Source organism: Hylobates moloch, unplaced genomic scaffold, assembly GCF_009828535.3.
Source record: "Hylobates moloch isolate HMO894 unplaced genomic scaffold, HMol_V3 SCAFFOLD_13, whole genome shotgun sequence".
Lineage (NCBI taxonomy): Eukaryota > Metazoa > Chordata > Mammalia > Primates > Hylobatidae > Hylobates > Hylobates moloch.
In genome coordinates this window covers 39,455,906-39,464,044 of record NW_026652288.1, presented here as the reverse complement: position 1 = coordinate 39,464,044, position 8,139 = coordinate 39,455,906, and positions in this window count along the sequence as shown.

The following is an 8,139-nucleotide window of genomic DNA, read 5'->3' as shown; positions in this document are numbered from 1 at the left end:
AACTTGCTGAGAGATGTTCTCTAGCTGTTTCAGTATTTTCATTCCTTTTTTAGCCCAATTATTATTTTTTAAAATTAATTCTGAAGAATTACATACACAAGAGAATATATGTTTACAGTTGAGTGAATGAAAATAATGAAACTAATTCTTGTACCATAACTTCATAAAATATGAAGGTCTCTTAATATATTTTTGGCTAATATTTACATAGGAAAAAATTTACACTCCTAAAACTCAATGCGACATATTCTTTATTTTGAAATAATTTTGAACTTTCATTCTCTATAGCCTTCCCCCAGATTCACCAGTTGTTCCACGTGCCTTATCATACTCTGTCCCATATTTATATTTTTAGTGGACCACATGAGAGTAAATTCCAAACATCATACCCTTTACATCTAATTACTTAAGTGAGTCTCTCCCAAGCTCAAGGACATTTAGTTACTTAACCATAATTATTAAAATCAGGAAATTTAATATTACAAAAATCTAATGAATGCCCTTTATTAATATATGTTACCAATTGTACCTGCAGTATTCTTGAATAGCACTTTTTAATTTGTCTAGAATTCATTGTATTATCACTGATTGAATTTGGCTTATAAGTATATTTAGTCTTTCATCTGGAGCAGTTCCTCAGTCTTTTTTGTCATTTATGACATTGATATTTTTGGAAAATACTGGCCATTTGTTTTGTAAAATATCCTTCAATTTGAGTTTTTCTAATGTTTCCTAATTATTAGATTCAGATTATGTATGCTTTGGCACCCATATACTGTACTACCCTATGCCATACTGTGCTGTATACACAGTGCTTTTCCATTTTATTTTATTTTTGAGATGGAGTTTTGCTCTGTCACCCAGGCTGGAGTGCAGCAGTGCAATCTCAGCTCACTGCAACCTCCGCCTCCCGGGTTCAAGCGATTCTCCTGTCTCAGCTTCCCCAAGTAGCTGGGACTAAAGCTGCATGCTACCATGCCCAGCTAATTTTTGTATTTTTAGTAGACACGGGGTTTTGCCATGTTGGCCAGGCTGATCTCAAACTCTTGACCTCAGGTGATCCTGAGGCCATCCTGGCCAACATGGTGAAACCCTGTCTCTACTAAAAATAAAAAAATTAGCTGGGCGTGGTGGCACGTGTCGGTAATCCCAGCTACTCGGGAGACTGAGGCAGGAGAATAGCTTAAACCAGGGAGTTGGAGGTTGCAGTGAGCCGAGATCACGCCACTGAACTTAAGCCTGGCAACAGAGGGAGACTTCGTCAAAAAAAAAAAAGCAAAAATTAGCTGGTCGTGGTGGCACATGCCTGTAATCCCAGCTACCCAGGAGGCTGAGAGAGGAGAATCGCTTGAACCCAGGAGGTGGAGGTTGCGGTGAGCCGAGATTGCACCACTGTACTCGAGCCTGGGTGACAGAGCAAGACTCCATCTCAAAAAAAAAAAAAGAATTGTTGACTCAAGAGTCATGGAAGTATGACCTGGCAGTCAGCATTTGGGGACTTGCAAGTGTTTGTGCATGGCCATAGTGTGGGGTGCATTTAGGGAGTGGGGAGGGGAACTATAGGGGTAAACAAGGGCTAGATTTTCAAAGACCCTGAATGCCAAGCACAGGAACTTGAACTTCATTCTGTAAGTAATGGAGAGCAGGAATTAAACAGGGGAGGGGTGGGTTCATATTTATGCTTCAGAAAGATCACAATGGTCTTGATAGAGTGCAAAGTAGAGACAGGACCACTGGGCATCTAGATCATGGTTAGCTTGAGCATGGCTATCCCTGAGAACTTACAGGCTCTTGTCAGCCTCTTTAAATAAGCATGATGCGTCACAGTCTTTGATCTGCAGATCTCTGAGGCTGCAGCATTTCTACTGGCATGAGGCTGGAACTTTAGAATATGGTCCACGGTTCAAGGTCCTCCAGCTGTATCTGTCTTTTCTTACTAAGTCCAGATGGACTCATCAGGATTGGTGATGTAAGAATTGGTCTGGCCGCTTGATTTCTTCAAAGAAGTGATGTTTTCAGCACTTGAATGCACCCATAGAGAAGATCCCATTGTCCACCAGGTTCTGTTGGCTGCTGACCCTTCGCTGTTCCACTTGGCTCCTAAAGGAGAGACATGGCTGCCCACTGCCCCCTTGATGGACAGATGGGACTGGAGGTGTTCACTGATAGTGTCTGGGCTGCTTCTGTAGTCTGTCTCACCCTCACTGGGATGTTCCTTGCTCACTGGAAGGGAGAGAAGAGCTGGTGAGATTATTTGGATGGCTTTCCATAGCTGGCTGTTGTCTCCAGAGCCTCACCGTCCTGGTAATTGACCATTTAATTTATTGCCTACTGAGATACCCTTAAAAGTCAAAGGAGGCCGGGCACGGTGACTCATGCCTGTAATCCCAACACTTTGGGTGGATCACTTGAGGTCAGGAGTTCAAGACCAGCCTGGCCAACATGGTGAAACCACATCTCTACTAAAAATACAAAAATTAGCCAGGTGTGGTGGCGCATGCCTGTAATCCCAGCTACTCAGGAAGCTGAGGCACAAGAATCGCTTGAGCCCAGGAGGTGGAGGTTGCAGTGAGCCAAGATCGTGCCATTGCACTCCAGCCTGGGTGTCAGAGGGAAACTCTTGTCTAAAAAAAAAAAAAAAAGTCAAAGGAGATGCTGTCAATAACATGTGGGCAACAGGCATGGGCCGGACTGTCACAGGCAAAGCAGGACATCAGGTCATCCTAGGCTTTCAGGACCATCACATCTTCCCTCTTCCCCCTGACTCACCCTAAACACCATCACAACCAGAAACATTTCCGCAAACAACCACTTTTCCTATTTGGAAATATTCAGAGGCCTTACCTGTCACGTGGAGATAATATTAGTGCCTGCTGCATGGGTACATCATGGGGCTGTTGTGAGGTTAAGTTACTTAACGTATGTCAGGCATTGGGAACAGTGTGCAAAGACACACATAGTGTACATTCAAGGATACTCATTGCAATAGCAGAAGTCTGAAAGCATCCTACAACTATCAATGGGTCACTGGTTATAAAAATTAGGATACCTTTGCCGGGCGCGGTGGCTCACGCTTGTAATCCCAGCACTTTGGGAGGCCGAGGCGGGCAGATCACGAGGTCGGGAGATCGAGACCACGGTGAAACCCCCTCTCTACTAAAAATACAAAAAAAAATTAGCCGGGCGTGGTGGCGGGCGCCTGTAGTCCCAGCTACTCGGAGAGGCTGAGGCAGGAGAATGGCGTGAACCCGGGAGGCAGAGCTTGCAGTGAGCCGAGATTGCGCCACTGCACTCCAGCCTGGGCGACAGAGCGAGACTCCGTCTCAAAAAAAAAAAAAAAAAAAAAAAAATTAGGATACCTTTGTGCATTGGATTATAATTATCTAGGATAACTGTATGTTTGTATTTGTTGAGGACAGTCCTGGTTTATGTCCTTGTCCTGGAGTAAATGATATCACCCAATTTCACTCTCAAAAGCAGACTGCTTTGAATGTTATATAATCTGGTTACTCTTTAGGTCTATACATGTAGATATAAAATTGTCTCTAAGAGGCCAGGTGCAGTGGCTCACACCTGTAATTCCAGCACTTTGGAAGGCTGAGGCAGGCAGATCACTTGAGGTCATGAGTTCGAGACCAGCCTGGCCAACATGGTGAAACCCCATCTCTACTAAAAACACAAAAATTAGCCAGATGTGGTGGTACACGTCTGTAATCCCAGCTACTCAGGAGGCCGAGGCAGGAGAATTGCTTGAACCTGGGAGGCGGAGGTTGCAGTGAGCTGAGATCACGCCACTGGACTCCAGCCTGGGTGATGGAGGGAGACCCTTTCTCTCTCAAAAAAAAAAAAAAAAAGAAAGTCTCTAAGAGGCTGGGAGTGGTGGCTCATGCCTGTAATCCTAGCACTTTGGGAGGCCTAGGCTGGGGGATTGCTTGAGCTCAGGAGTTGGAGACCAGCCTGGGTAACATAATGAGATCCCATCTCTACAAAAAATTTTAAAAATTAGCAATGCATGGTGGCATGCACCTGTAGTCCCAGCTACTCAGGAGGCTGAAGTGGGAGAATGGCTTGAGCCTAGGAAATTGAGGCTGCAGTGAGCTGTAGTCATGCCACTGCACTCTAGTCTGGGTAATAGAGTGAGACCCTGTCTCAGAAATAGAAAAATAAAAATAAAATAGTCTCTAAGAAAGTTTAATATGGGAATTGAATAAAAATTGTTTAAGTAAAAAAAAAACTAGAAATGTGCAAAAAATAGAAAGTACACTTAGATGCATATATGTGCTTGTGTGAGGATGGGGTATCTGGAATGAGATGCAAGAAAATCATTAAGTGGATTTCTGGGACTGGGGTAGAACTGAGGGACTGGTCAGAACAGGAGAGAAACTTACCTTTAATGGGACACGCTTTTTAACGATTTGCTTTTGAAAAGAACCATGAACATGTGTTACCTTTTCACTAATTATAAAATTATTATTATTATTATTATTATTACTAAGTATATGGAGAGGGGTCTTGACAGGAATCTGATGCACTGTCCTGTTCCATGAATTTTCCATCCCAGAAGCCCCATGGTCAGCTGGGCATTGCCAATCAATGGGGTGCGGCCTGGTACGGGGTAACTCTGATGCATCAGACATCTGCTTTTGCTTCAATTACCACAGAGTTGCCTTTGAAGACAGAATTTCCATGCAAGGTACAAGATGCAGGACCAATGATAAGCCTTCTCTTGGAGCAGGAGATTGGGGCAGTTAGATCTCTGAGTGAGCTCATAAACAGAGTCCTGGTCTGTGAGTGCTAGTTTCTTCTACAGTGATCCATCACAGGACTGCTGTGACCCCTGTGGGGAAGGAGCCCACACAGCTGGTGTTGCTGTCTGGAGTAGAATCCTGTGCCCCACTCTTCTCATGATTGGATATATCTACTAAACCTCTTGTTTTAATAGCAAGACATTGAGCTGCTGACAACCCATAAAAGGTACAGCCTTGGCCAGGCACAGTGGCTCACGGCTGTAATCCCAGCACTTTGGGAGACCAAGGCAGGTGGGTCACCTGAGGTTAGGAGTTTGAGACCAGCCTGGCCATTATGGTGAAACCCCATCTCTACTAAAAATACACAAATTAACCAGGCATAGTGGCAGGCACCTGTAATTCCAGCTACTCAGGAGGCTGAGGCAGAAGAATCATTTGAACCCGGGTGGCGGAGGTTGCAGTGAGCCAAGATAGCGCCACTGCACTCCAGCCTGGGCGACAGAGTAAGACTCCATCTCAAAAAAAAGAAAAAAAAAAAGGTACAGCCTTACCTTGCAGGATGTCACTATGTGAGTAAATTCTTTGACTTGATTTCTCAAGTGGCTACAGAGTATGGCAGAAATTGCCCTGCCTGTTTCACAGAACTGAGGCCCAGACATTTTCAGGGCAGAATTGCGGGTAGAAGAATGGCAGAGCTTGTTGGCTGGGACTTCTCTAGGGGAGGTGTTGCCTGTGCTGGGGACTTGGTGCTGTGGAAGCAGTTTGGAATTTCACTATGAGATCGAAGTGAAGTCATTATTGAGTCACGAATGGAGTGTAAGTGTGGCTTGTACCTGTACACGCCAGCCCTGGCAAGAGTCTCCGGTCCAGTTGCAGGGGTGCCGTAAGCGGTGAACAGCCTCTTTGGCCATAAGGTCCCGTTTTTTCCCTTTCCCAGGTTGTTGTTGATGGGGTTAACTGGACCCAAGATGATGAGAGAAGGGAAGCAGGTCCGAGCCACACTCAGAGCTTTGACCTCTGAAGCTCAAAAGATGTGGGACTGTGTGTGCCTCCGTGTAGGGAGGGATCCCTGCAAGCTGAAGCTCTTGGTTTACGATTGGGCATATCAATTAACTTGACCCAATCAAGGTGAATCTAAGAGGTTTATTTTGGAATGCTAGGCAAAGGTGCTGTCCCTCTTGTACTGGAGGGGATATGTCCAGATAGGAGGCCTGGAACTGATGCATTCATGAGGAAATTAGCCTCAAGTCAAAGTTGAAACATTAGCAAAGGGAGAGCTGAGTGTTCACAGTGTTGAAACCTGATGACATAGTGAACATCTTGATCATGCCATACCTGAAGCTCCATTTATCTTTGGACTTTTTGGTTACAAAAGCCAAAAAAAAGTCATTAATTTTTTTTTCTAAATGAACTAGTTTTTACAATGGTTTTAGGTTTATATAAGATACAAAGATATGACAATTTCATACACCCACACCCAGTTTCCCCTAGTAGTAACATTTACCTTAATATGATATATTTGTTACAATTAACTAATACTGTCAGGAAACAGGGCTCATGTCTGTAATTCCAGTGCTTTGGGAAGCTGAAGCAGGATGATAACTTGAGGCCAGGAGTTTGAGACCAGCCTGGGCAACATAGCAAGACCCTGTCACTACAAAAATTTTTTTTTTAATTAGCCAGTCATGGCTGGTCCTGTGGCTCATGCCTGTAATCCCACGACTTTGGGAGTCTGAGGTGGGCAGATCGTCTAAGCCCAGAAGTTTGAGATGAGCCTGGACAACATAGCAAGACCTTGTCTCTACTAAAAATACAAAAACAACACCTGGGCATGGTGACATGCACCTGTGGTCTCTGCTACTTCGGAGGCTGAGGCAGGAGGATTGCTTGAGCCCAGGAGGTGGAGGTTGCAGTGAGCCAAGATAGCACCACTGCACTGCAGCCTGGGCGACAGAGCAAAACTCCGTCTCAAAAGTGAAATGAAATGAAATGAAATGAAATGAAATGAAATGAAATAATAAAATAAAATAAAATAAAAAGCACTGCGTATATAGTACAGTATGGTATAATGTACAGTATGTGGGTGCCAAAGCATACATAATCTGAATCTAATAATTAGGAAACATTAGAAAAGCTCAAATTGAAGGATATTTTATAAAACAAATGGCCAGTATTTTCCAAAAATGTCAATGTCATAAACGACAAAAAAGACTGAGGAACTCCTCCACCATGCCTGGCCAAAAAATTTTTTTTAATGAGTCGAGGTCTCACTATCTTGCCCAGGCTGGTATCAAGCTCCTGCCCTCAAACAATACACCAGCCATGGCCTCCTAAAGCACTAGGATTACAGGTGTGAGCTACCACGCCTGGCCTAAGTAATAGTTTTTAAAGGTAACTATCTTTGATTAATTTTTCAATGTTTTTGAAGGGATAATTTTTTTGAAAGACCTTTCTAAAGTCTTTCCCCATATCTAACATTCATAGGCTTTCTGAGTAGTATGACTTATTTGATATGAGTTAACTGAAAGTTATGACCAGAGTCTCTGCCACATTCCTTATATTCTCTGCATTTCTTTCCAGTGAAATTTCTGTGATGTTTCATATGATTTGTGCAAAATATAAAGGTGTTCCCACACATTTCATTAAGCTTATCACTGGCATGAATTCTTCCTAGAGGAATAAAGTGTTCACATTTTGGCTTCATTTAAATTTTCTATACCTCAGTGAACCAACTAGAAATATTTACATGTTCCTGTAAAGTGAAGTTTACCATAGATATTTTAAATTTAATTGAAATACTAAACAAAATATTTCATACTATTAAAAATGCCGTAAAATGCCCATATTCCCATTTGCACTGATGCATTTATGTCATTTCTCTTACTCATCTCAATCATAACTGGCAAATCTAGTCTATATTACTGGTTGTTTCAAGCCACTTTTAGATAAAGTCCACTTTCTGTTTAGCTCATTAATTTTTTTTTTTAAGTAATTCATTCAAATTCATTGAATAAACAAATTGATTTATGTAATACGTTTCCAGGGTCAATTTTGGATTTGTTACTTTTCTGCTTGAATATTTATTCAAATGGGCCACATACCTCAGATTTCATTATGCAACACTATCTTTCTTATCTAAACAGCCTGTTATTTCAGATTGCATTTTTCACTTAATCCAAGAACTATATGTGGTGGTGTTTATAAACTGCAAATTTTTAAAATTCACCTTTTGTATCTACTTGTCTTGTTTGTTTTTTTGAGATAAATTCTTACTCTGTCACCCAGGCTGGAGTGCAGTGGTGAGATCTCGGCTCACTGCTACCTCCATCTCCCAGGCTGAAGCAATTCTCCTGCCTCAGCCTCCCAAATAACTGGGACTACAAGTGCACAC